The following is a 13,545-nucleotide window of genomic DNA, read 5'->3' on the forward strand; positions in this document are numbered from 1 at the left end:
TTCATTACAGGAACACTGTTGGTGTTTGGTTATTTAAAAAACACTAGGGATTAACTCGGGCTACGCCCGGGATTTTTATTTTTTTCTAATTTAAGTTGTTAAATTATTTATATTTAGGCTATGATATATATTTATATAAATGTTAAATGCATGTCATAATTAAAATTTATTTTTAAATTTTAACACGTTAAATTAACATATTTTTTACTATTTAAATATTTTTTTATAATTTTATTGGCTATCTAGTTATCATATTTAGCAAAACTATCTTTTGAGTGTTGGAATAAATGTTTTAGAGATTTTATTAAACTGCAGTGTATTTTCGGATCAACCACATGCTCAACATTCGATCGATCCGTAAAAAGATGGTCGATCTCCTTGGCCAGGTAAGTACAATTTTAGCAAAAATATCTTTTATTTTCAAATATTAAGTATATAACTATTCTTTTTAATTTTTTTAATTGTATTTTTTGATTAAATTATTGTATTATAATGGTTATGTAAATATTTTTTGTGATGTTTGAATTTGTGTTGTTCGTATACTTAACGTAGATGATATTGATGTTTAACAATTTATTGTGTTCTGGAAATAGAAAATAATGATATATCAAAACGTATCTAATACTTGTTAAATGATAGTATAATGTAAATTACATCCATTATTTGAAAATAACAATTTATTGTTTTTATTTTTATTTTAAATCAGAAATTATTTTTATTTAAAACAATTATTCATATATAATATAATAGTTTAAGTTTGGAAGATTAATCTATATATATAAATTATGTATATTTTTTAAAAAATAATTTAAAATATTATATATTGAGTATCTGAATAAAAGCTGAATTTCTTATCTTGAAAATCAGATATTTATATTTTTGTCTTCATGTTATACTCACCAATCCATCATTGATATTTATAACTCAATATGTTTTTTAAAAAACTTAGGTTTAAGTAATAAACGAATTTAATAAATTAAATTCATCACCTATAATGTTCTGTAAACTATATTTGAAAGCTCTCTAAAATTATATTTTAAGCATGATATTATTATTATTTAATTTAAGTTATTTTAAACATAATATATGCTAAACCAACTTAAATTATATTTACAATAGGACCATCCTAAACCGGTTAGTAAACCAAAAACAATACTAAACCAACATGAACCAATACCTGATTCGGCGAGGAAAGAAGTGTTTCGGGATAAACGCTTGAATGGTTATTAACTGAAATGGTTTGATCATGAAAGAGTTAGTATGAATATTAACAATAAAATTATGGATTAGATTAATTTAAATTTGTAAGAATACCTTTGAGTCTATGAAAAGCAATTCAATTCCCATGAATAAGTTTGGCTTTTGGAAGTTGCGGGTTTCTCAATAATGAATCCACCTAACAAAAAGTTTGTTGTTATAAAAAAATCTCATTCAAGGTCATTAAAGGTTTCTGGGACGGCAAGAGTTGATGGTGAAACCATTTTTTGCTCGAGTGCTTTGAAATTTTCCTTAATAGTGTGAGGTTGATGTGGATAGAATAATGAGATTTATAGGGACTTTCTTGATGAAAAACTATACATTTTTTTTTGTTTAATGTGGTATTTCCATTTTTATATGATTTACTACCATTTTAAGATAGAAGTACATTTTAAGATATATGCTTAAATCTTAATGTACTTTTTTCATTTTTAAAAATGTTTATTTCCATTTCATATATTTTTATTTACGTAATATCTATATTTTATATTTTAAAATAGATATTTAAATATTAATGTACTTTTCCATTTTTTAAATTGTGTATTTACTTATATTATATATTTTACATTTTAAAATAGATGTTTAATGCTTGATGATCTTTTTCCATTTTTAAAAAAATTGTGTATTTACTTATTATTACATATATAATTCATATATTATATATTTACATTTTTTGCTTATTATTTATTTTCGTGTATATGTATTTCCATTTCTTGTACTTTTCATTTACTTAATATCTATATTTTACATTTTAAGATAGATGTTTAAATCTTAATGTACGTTTTCCATTTTTTTTAAATTGTATATTTCCATTTGTTATACTTTCTATTTACATAATATCTATATTTTAAATTTTTAAATATATTTTTAAATCTTAATGTAATTTCCCATTTTTAAAATTTGGTATTTACTTATATTATATATTTACTTTTCTTTATATTGTGTATTTCTATTTCTTATACTTTCTATTTACTAATAATTTTATATTTTAAGATTGATTTACATTTTAAGATATATGTTTAAATCTTAATGTAGGTTTTCCCTTTTTTTTTAAATTGTATATTTCCATTTGTTATACTTTCTATTTACGTAATATCTATATTTTAAATTTTAAGATATATTTTTAAATCTTAATGTAATTTTCCATTTTTTAAATTGGGTATTTTCTTATATTATATATTTACTTATTATTTATTTTTCTTTATATTGTGTATTTCTATTTCTTATACTTTCTATTTACTAATAATTTTATAATTTAAGATAGATTTACATTTTAAGATAGATGTTTAAATACTAATGTACTTTTTCCATTTTTTAAATTGTGTATTTCCTTTTCTTATACTTTCTATTTGCGTAATATCTATATTTTATATTTGAAGATAGATGTTTAAATCTTAATATACTTTTTCCATTGTTTTTAAGTTGTGTATTTTTTTTTCTTATACTTTCTATTTACTTAATATCTATATTTTACATTTTAAGATTGATGTTTAATATTTAATGTACTCTTTCCATTTTTTAAAAATTGTGCATGTACTTATTATTGTATATATAATTCGTATATTTATATATTTATAAAATTTACTTATTATTTATTTTTCTATATATTGAGTATTTTATTTTTCTTATACTTTATATTTAGTTAATATCTATATTTTATATTTTAAGATAGATGTTTAAATCTTAATGTATTTTTACATTTTTAATGTAAAACGGCAATGTTTAATAGAAGAAGTTGGACAAATAGTCAAATAGTTATATTTATGTTTTTTTCTTTTTTTATAAAATGGTAATGTTACATTATGGAGATAAGCCGCTTTTTTTTAGTGAAAAATGAAAATCTTACATATGTTTAATGTAGTTTTTCTATTTTTTTATGTTGTATGTTTACATATTATTGTTATTTTTAAATGTAAAATGGTAATATTACATATTTTTAATGTAGTATTTTCATTTTTTTATGTTGTATGTTTATATATTATTTATTCTTTTCGAAATTATATATAATGTTTTTTTTTACAAAATATTAATTTTACATTATGGAGATAAACCGTCTCTTTTTAGTTAAAAATGGTAATCTTACATATGTTTAATGTAGTTTTTCTATTTTTTTATGTTGTATGCTTACATATTATTATTTTTTAAATTAAAAATGTAAAATGGTAATCTTACATATGTTTAATGTAGTATTTCCATTTTTTATGTTGTATGTTTACATATATTTATTAGAGTATTTGTACTCTCTACACATAACTTACCCCCTATTTGCACTCCATACCCTATTTCCCTTCAATTTTTTCCCCCCATCACTACCATTTTCCCCCAACTCAATGGTATCTCACTCTTTTGAGTATATTGAGCTAATTTGCTCTATTTATTATTTTCAAAATTATATATAATGTTTTTTTTTTTTATAAAATGGTAATGTTACATTATGGAGATAAGCCGTCTTTTTTTCAAGTGAAAAATGGTAATCTTACATATGTTTAATGTAGTTTTTCTATTTTTTATGATGTATGTTTACATATTATTTATAATTTGCAAAATTAGTAATATTAAAGTGTAAAACTATATTTTATGCCACGTGTCATCTTTTGAGAGAAGTTTTTTTTGCTGATGTGGACGCTCTATGGAGCCTCAAAAGGTTCCTTTTATTAGTAAGGATTTTTATGTTGTATGTTTACATATTATTTTTTTTTAAATTAAAAATGTAAAATGGTAATCTTACATATGTTTAATGTAGTATTTCCATTTTTTATGTTGTATGTTTACATATATTTATTATTTTCGAAATTATATATAATGTTTTTTTTTTATAAAATGGTAATGTTACATTATCGAGATAAGCCATCTTTTTTCAAGTGAAAAATGGTAATCTTACTTATGTTTAATATAGTTTTTCTATTTTTTATGATGTATGTTTACATATTATTTATAATTTGCGAAAATTAGTAATATTAAAGTGTAAAATTATATTTTATGCCACGTGTCATCTTTTGAGAGAAGTTTTTTTTTGCTGATGTGGACGCTCTATGGAGCCTCAAAAGGTTCCTTTTATTTGTAAGGATTATGGAGATAAGCCGTCTTTTTTTCAAGTGAAAAATGGTAATCTTACATATGTTTAACGTAGTTTTTCTATTTTTATGCTGTATGTTTACATATTTTTTATAATTTGCGAAAATTAGTAATATTAAAGTATAAAACTATATTTTATGCCACATGTCATCTTTCGGGAGAAGTTTTTTTTGCTGATGTGGACGCTCTATGGAGCCTCAAAAGGTCCATTTTATTAGTAAGGATTTATTTATTATTTATTTTCTATATATTGAGTATTTTCTCTTTCTTATACTTTATATTTAGTTAATATCTATATTTTATATTTTAAGATAGATGTTTAAATCTTAATGTATTTTTACATTTTTAATGTAAAACGGCAATGTTTAATAGAAGAACTTGGACAAATAGTCAAATAGTTATATTTATGTTTTTTTTCTTTTTTTATAAAATGGTAATGTTACATTATGGAGATAACCCGTTTTTTTAGTGAAAAATGGAAATCTTACATATGTTTAATGTAGTTTTTCCATTTTTTTTTATGTTGTATGTTTACATATTATTGTTATTTTTAAATGTAAAATGGTAATATTACATATGTTTAATGTAGTAGTTCCATTTTTTTATGTTTTATGTTTATATATTATTTATTATTTTCAAAATTATATATAGTGTTTTTTTTACAAAATAGTAATTTTACATTATGGAGATAAACCGTCTTTTTTTAGTGAAAAATGGTAATCTTACATATGTTTAATGTAGTTTTTCTATTTTTTATGTTGTATGTTTACATATTTTTTTTTTAAATTAAAAATGTAAAATGGTAATCTTACATATGTTTAATGTAGTATTTCCATTTTTTATGTTGTATGTTTACATATATTTATTATTTTCGAAATTATATATAATGTTTTTTGTTTTTTTTTTTTATAAAATGGTAATGTTACATTATGGAGATAAGCCGTCTTTTTTTCAAGTGAAAAATGGTAATATTACATATGTTTAATGTAGTTTTTCTATTTTTATGATGTATGTTTACATATTATTTATAATTTACGAAAATTAGTAATATTAAAGTATAAAACTATCTTTTATGCTACGTGTCATCTTTTGGGAGAAGTTTTTTTTGCTGATGTGGACGTTCTATGGAGCCTCAAAAGGTCTCTTTTATTAGTAAGGATTTTGGGAGAAGTTTTTTTTGCTGATGTGGACGTTCTATGGAGCCTCAAAAGGTCTCTTTTATTAGTAAGGATTATGGAGATAAACCGTCTTTTTTTAGTGAAAAATGGTAATCTTACATATGTTTAATGTAGTTTTTCTATTTTTTATGTTGTATGTTTACATATTATTTTTTTAAAAATTAAAAATGTAAAATGGTAATCTTACATATGTTTAATGTAGTATTTCCATTTTTTATGTTGTATGTTTACATATATTTATTATTTTCGAAATTATATATAATGTTTTTTGTTTTTTTTATAAAATGGTAATGTTACATTATGGAGATAAGCCGTCTTTTTTCAAGTGAAAAATGGTAATCTTACATATGTTTAATGTAGTTTTTCTATTTTTATGCTGTATGTTTACATATTATTTATAATTTACGAAAATTAGTAATATTAAAGTATAAAACTATCTTTTATGCTACGTGTCATCTTTTGGGAGAAGTATATAATTAACCCGGGCTACGCCCGGGATTTTTATTTTTTTCTAATTTAAGTTGTTAAATTATTTATATTTAGGTTATGATATATAATTTTTATAAATATTAAGATGCATGTCATAATTAAAATTTATTTTAAATTTTAACACGTTCAATTAACATATTTTTACTATTTAAATATTTATTTGTAATTTTGTTGGCTATCTAATTATCATATTTAGCAAAATTATCTGTTGAGTGTTGGAATAAATGTTTTAGATATTTAATTAAACTGCAGAGTATTTTCGGATCGATCACATGCTCAACAATCGATCGATCCGTAAAAAGATGGTCGATCTCCTTGGCCAGGTAAGTACAATTTTAGCAAAAATATCTTTGATTTTCAAATATTAAGTATATAACTATTCTTTTGAATATTCTCTTTTTGAATTGTATTTTTTGATTAAATTATTGTATTATAATGTTTATGTAAATATTTTTTTGTGATGTTTGAATTTGTTTTTTTCGTATACTTAACCTTGATGATATTGATGTTTAACAATTTATTGTTTTCTGGAAATAGAAAATAATGATATATCAAAACGTATCTAATACTTGTTAAATGATAGTATAATGTAAATTACATCCATTATTTAAAAATAACCATTTGTTGTTTTTATTTAAATCAGAAATTATTTTTATTTAAAAACATTATCCATATATAATATAATAGTTTAAGTTTGGAAGATTAATCTATATATATAAATTATGTGTATGTTCTAAAAAATAATTTAAGATGTTATATATTGAGTAACTGAATAAAAGCTGAATTTCTTATCTTGAAAATCAAATAATTATATTTTTGTCTTCATATTATACTCATCAATCCATCATTGATATTTATAACTCAGTATGTTTAAAAAAAAAAACTTAGTTTGAAGTAATAAATGAATTTAATAAATTAAATTCATCACCTATAATGTTCTGTAAACTATATTTGAAAACTCTCTACAATTATATTTTAAGCATAATTACTATTATTTAATTTAAGTTATTTTAAGCATAATATATGCTAAATCAACTTAAATTATATTTACAATTGGACCATCCTAAACCTGTTAATAAACCAAAAACAATACTAAACCAACATGAACTAATACCTGATTCGGCGATGAAGAAAGTGTTCCGAGATAAACACTTGAATGGATATTAACTGTAATGGTTTGATCATGAAAGAGTTAGTATGAATATTAACAATAAAATTATGGATTAGATTAATTTAAATTTGTAAGAATACCTTTGAGTCTATGAAAAACAATTCAATTCCCATGAATAAGTTTGCCTTTGGAAGTTGCAGGGTTCCCAACAATGAATCCACCTAATAAAAAGTTCGTTCTTATAAAAAATCTCCTTCAAGGTCATTAAAAGTTTTTGGGATGGCAAAAGTTAATGGTGGAACCATTTTTTTGCTCGAGTGCTTTGAAGCTTTCCTTGATAGTGTGAGGTTGATGTTGATGGTATAATGGATTTTATAGAGACTTTCTTGATGTAAAACTATACTTTTTTTTAATGTGATATTTCCATTTTTATATAATTTATTACCATTTTAAGATAGATGTACATTTTAAGATAGATGTTTAAATCTTAATATACTTTTTCCATTTTTTAAAATGTTTATTTCCATTTCTTATTTTTTTTTACGTAATATCTATATTTTATATTTTAAAATAGATATTTAAATCTTAATGTACTTTTTCCAATTTTTTAAATTGTGTATTTCCTTATATTATATATTTTACATTTTAAGATAGATGATTAATGCTTAATGAACTTTTTCCATTTTTTAAATTTTGTTGTGTATTTACTTATTATTATATATATAATTCATATATTATATATTTACATTATTTACTTATTATTTATTTTCCTGTATATGTATTTCTATTTCTTGTACTTTTTATTTACTTAATATCTCTATTTTACATTTTAATATAGATGTTTAAATCTTAATGTACATTTTTCATTTTTTTAAAATTGTATATTTTCATTTGTTATACTTTCTATTTACGTAATATCTATATTTTAAATTTTAAGATATATTTTTAAAACTTAATGTAATTTTCCATTTTTTAAATTGGGTATTTACTTATATTATATATTTACTTATTTTTTTATATTGTATATTGTGTATTTCTATTTCTTATACTTTCTATTTACTAATAATTTTATATTTTAAGATAGATTTACATTTTAAGATAGATGTTTAAATACTAATGTACTTTGTCCATTTTTTAAATTGTGTATTTCCTTTTCTTATACTTTCTATTTGCGTAATATCTATATTTTACATTTTAGGATGGATGCTTAAATCTTAATATACTTTTTCCATTGTTTTTAAGTTGTGTATTTCTTTTTCTTATACTTTCTATTTACTTAATATCTATATTTTACATTTTAAGATAGATGTTTAATATTTAATATACTCTTTCCATTTTTTATAAATTGTGCATTTACTTATTATTGTATATATAATTTGTATATTTATAATATTTACTTATTATTTATTTTTCTATATATTGAGTATTTCTCTTTATTATACTTTATATTTAGTTAATTTAGTTAATTTATATATTTTATATTTTAAGATAGATGTTTAAATCTTAATGTATTTTTTCATTGTTTTAAATGTATTTTAAACAAATTTTATTGTTTTTTCTTTATATTGTGTATTTTTATTTCTTATACTTTCTATTTACTAATAATTTTATATTTTAAGATTGATTTACATTTTAAGATAGATGTTTAAATACTAATGTACTTTTTCTATTTTTTTAAATTGTGTATTTCCTTTTCTTATACTTTCTATTTGCGTAATATCTATATTTTACATTTTAAGATAGATGTTTAAATCTTAATATACTTTTTCCATTGTTTTTAAGTTGTGTATTTCTTTTTCTTATATTTTCTATTTACTTAATATCTATATTTTACATTTTAAGATAGATGTTTAATATTTAATATACTCTTTCCATTTTTAAAAAATTGTGCATTTACTTATTATTGTATATATAATTCATATATTTATAATATTTACTTATTATTTATTTTTTTATATATTGAGTATTTCTCTTTTTTATACTTTATATTTAGTTAATGTCTATATTTTATATTTTAAGATAGATGTTTAAATCTTTACGTATTTTTCTATTTTTAATGTAAAACGGCAATGTTTAATAGAAGAACTTGGACAAATAGTCAAACATATTTATGTTTAATGTAGTATTTCCATTTTTATGTTGTATGTTTTACTTATATTTATTATTTTCGAAATTATATATAATGTTTTTTGTTTTTTTTTTTTATAAAACGGTAATGTTACATTATGGAGATAAGCCATCTTTTTTTTAAGTGAAAAATAGTAATCTTACATATGTTTAATGTAGTTTTTCCATTTTTTAATGCTGTATGTTTACATATTTTTTACAATTTTCGAAAATAATTAATATTAAAATGTAAAACTATATTTTATGCCACGTGTCATCTTTCGGGATAAATTTTTTCCGCTGATGTGGACGCCCTATGGAGCCTCAAAAGCTCCCTTTTATTAGTAGAGATTTAATTTAATTTAATTTTTCTTTTCCGGGTTTTCTTCTTTGGCTTTTCAGTTTCAGTTACGAAACGGCTCCTTCTGCCTTCCACACTACCACACTACATGTCGTTTTTACATTCCGTCGCAAACGTCCTGCTGTTTTGCCTTTGTTGGAAGAAACGTATGATCAATTATTATTAACTTTTTTTTTTCTTTTTCATTTGATCAATACGTTTTTGTTGTGTGATCAATTATTGTTGTATATAATCTCAATAACAATAATTGATCACACAACAAAAACGTATGATCAATTATTGTTAAGAGCGAATCTGGAACGTTTGATTAAAGACCACGGTTCTTGTCCATGTTGTAGGTTAGTAGTAATAAATAAATGTAGTAGTTTAGATCTAATTATCTCATCTCTTTACTACTCACTCAATACTCTCAATACTAGCTTCTTTAGTTACCACCATAATATTAAGGCGCGTGAATCCAAAAGCTGGTTTTTAATGCATGATCCCGTTACGGCTCCCGTTAAGATATGACGGAGACGTTACTTTCTCATAGCTTGTGTCTGGAACGTGGCAGGCAAACGTGTTGGCTCGTGAACGTAGCGGCAGAGAGATTTTGCCATTCCATCGAACGTTATAGTCAAAGGGCAGGCGTTGGTAAGCGTGCTCAGTTTTTTTGTATTTATTTTCACGTGTTATTTGATCAGTTTCTGGTCAAAGTTTTCATTGAATTTCTATCACTCGCTCTTTTTTTGTCTCTTCGTGCTTTCACGCTGCAACAAGCCAACACTGATAATGATTTTTAGTATGAGTTCTTGTTTTGCGTAGATTAACGAAAATGCATGTTTAGTTCGATTACAAAAGACATATATCTCTGTTCTACGATACTACATACTAACACAAAATAGAATAGTAAATACAATCGATTCTGAAAAGATAACTCGAGATCTCTCACGTAGAAACTATTTGCTTCTTAATATTCTTATCTGCATGGAACATTCTGCATTACATATCACATCGATTCCAATGATAACGTTTAATATTACAAAATAAAGATAAGTGTTTTTCTGAGGGGATATAAATATTTTATATTTATTCGGTTTCCATTATTGTATAGACTATTTCTTGTTTTTTCTAACAACTAATTCAACAAAAAATAGTATTCACTATATAATGTTTGTTTGTTTTTACAATATATTTCCTTCAAAATCATAAGAGAACTCCATTTATTTTTTAAGTGTCCTTATAAGCTTTAAAATCTGTTTCATCGTAAATGCCGTTTTACATTTAATGCATATGTTTTTTTTTCCATTTTTATCTCTAGTTTTTAACTTATTACTAATAAAATAAAATAATATATTAGTTAAGGGTATAATAAAAAATTTAATAATTTTTTAATATGTGTGGAAAATGATGAAATTGAGGGCTGATTGTTAATGATATAGAAAATTTCACGATTTTCTCAGCAAATTTCTTCATGGAATAGCTTAAACATACTTCGTCAGGTTGATTGTTAGCGACATAGTTGCACCATGTCAAGTGCGGTTATGGCGGTTGTCTTTGTACACTGTACAAGCCTAGCAACTACTACGTCAACCAATGTATATGTCAGTCGGTCTATGTAAGATATTTGATGTTAGTACTGATTTTAACAAATATACATTTATTAGTGTTGCATTATTAAATGTCGTGATCCCGATAAGTATTACATTTTACTCAAGTTGTAAATACTTCAACGCATGCAGAAAGCTACTTTTTACAGATAATAAATAATATAATATAAAGAGAAAACGAACAATAAAAGTTGAGGACCGTTTGCCTCAAATTGTTGGTTAGGAATATGATTATTCAAAGTGGTTGGCAACGCACGGATGGGAATATTAAGATTATAATATATGTTTTATATGTATAATTGCTTGATTGGTGGTGCAATGGAAATACTTTCACTATATTTAACTATTATTTGTGTTATGATATTATTTTTAATAGTCTATTTAATTTGTTGAGAATTATAGTTAATTATTCGTTTAGTCATAATCGCCACAACAATAACTAAGAATTACGAATATTCGGTTTGTAGATATGTATGTCTCAAGTCTCAACTAAAGATCGTCCTCGAATTGTTTTTTTTTTTTTGATAAAGCGAAGTTATGGGGAAATGACATCATGACCTCATTTTTTAATTGAATTTCCATGAATGAAAATGAAATTATACGATAACTAAATATAAATTAATTGGCTTTTTAGTATTTGGTGTTTAAAATAAATATAACAACAGTAAAAGAGAAGAGAATCAAGTGGTTGGCTTAGGGTAACAACACATCAAGAAAAAGAGATTTGATTCCAACGCCGTATCTATTAGTATCTTGAATACACTATTGCACAAATTAACCTAATCATCTTTTTACTTAAGAATACCGACTTTTATATATTTTTACAAGTTCTTAAATGGTTAATTGGACATTACATGTTCTGGTCTTGAATATCTTCCACTATTCGACTCATATTTGAATAAACTTTACATAAGATGTTTATCACGCATTCTTTTACACATATTTTGCATGACATGTATACAGTAAACATATATTTCAGATCAGAGTAAGCACATAACTATGTTTATTAGCTAATTGACTTTATTTCAATCATTTAATATGCGAGAAATGACCCTTTCCCTTCACTAAAAGTGTAAGGTCATAACTCGTAAGGAATCTCCAAAACACTAAAGCTCATGGACCTCGCTGATAAAGGTATCAGAAACAAGATTAAAATTCGGTTTAATTATAATATGGTTATCTTTGTTACCATCTGTACAACGAATCTGATCCAATTATTCGGCTATAAGTTAGAGATTAGATTCGTGTAATTCTAAAATGTGCAACTTGTGAATTTACAAATCAGACGAATGCGCTTGGATTCAAGCTTTCTTGCTATGGTTTCAATTTTCATAACTATTAATCAAATAAAGATGCATATCTCAACAAGATCGATATATTAGTGCCCCAGTATGCATCGATCTTTTCATAAAAGGACATTTTCAGATCATTTTTATCGGCATTATGAGCAAAAGTATTTTTTCTTTCATCAATATATATGTAGTAGAGTATAAACATATTGTAATGATCAAGTATATATATTAGTGCAAAAAAATGTTATATTAGTGCATGTGTGTGGACCGATAAAACTTAGGATATCTTATGGAATCTTACTATAGTTTAGTCAAATAATTAAGTTAGAAACACTACCTCCAATGCCCCCATGCTGCATATATTACCAAGTTTTCCTTGTTTCAAGATCGTTAGTTATTAATCGAGATGGATATCTAAATAACACATAATATTGATATATATTTCGTTATAAGAAATCGTGTGTGATTGTGTTAGATGTTTTTTTTTTTTGAGAAAGGGTGATTGTGTTAGATGTTAATCAGTGTTACCATCACAGGTACACATATATACAGATAATGCCATATTGTCTAACAGAAATCTCACATGGAGAGTACTACTACATCTATTGGCATGTTCCGACCAGCTTGTTAAATATGCTGCTGCATAAATATATAATGAAAATAATAGAGATTTTTATTTAAGAGAATAATAAGTACGAGGAGACATATGCACATTTCTAAAGATCGCTCTTACCAAAAAAAAAAAGATCGCTCTTTAGCTCTTCCTCTTATAATGTTCCTTGTCGAGTGATATAGCGCAATTTCTTTTGCGTGCACATGTTCTGAAACCTCAACCTAAAGTGTGATCTCACACACATGCGGCAAATATGGTTTTCATTTTTTGTTTTGTTTTGTTTGTGAGAGTTTTAATCATATACAAATGCAAGGAATCATGTATGCTATTGATTCACTTACTGAACACATATTATGGATTGCATTATATTTTTCATATAGGGAAACAAACATTAAACACACAATACTGATATGCAAACAAATATAATATAAAAAAACATTTTCCCGTCTTAAATTTCCAGAGTTTTCATAAAAT

General features: G+C 23.5%; 1 long non-coding RNA gene across 1 annotated transcript; it reads left to right on the forward strand.

Moving 5' to 3' along the window:
* The first annotated feature begins 9,498 nt into the window (after window positions 1–9,498).
* On the forward strand, window positions 9,499–11,876 carry LOC117134306. Its single transcript, XR_004458551.1, has 2 exons — window positions 9,499–10,210; window positions 11,020–11,876. It is a non-coding gene; the product is annotated as an uncharacterized LOC117134306 (long non-coding RNA).
* Window positions 11,877–13,545: the final 1,669 nt, after the last annotated feature.

Source organism: Brassica rapa, chromosome A05 (genome assembly GCF_000309985.2).
Source record: "Brassica rapa cultivar Chiifu-401-42 chromosome A05, CAAS_Brap_v3.01, whole genome shotgun sequence".
NCBI lineage: Eukaryota > Viridiplantae > Streptophyta > Magnoliopsida > Brassicales > Brassicaceae > Brassica > Brassica rapa.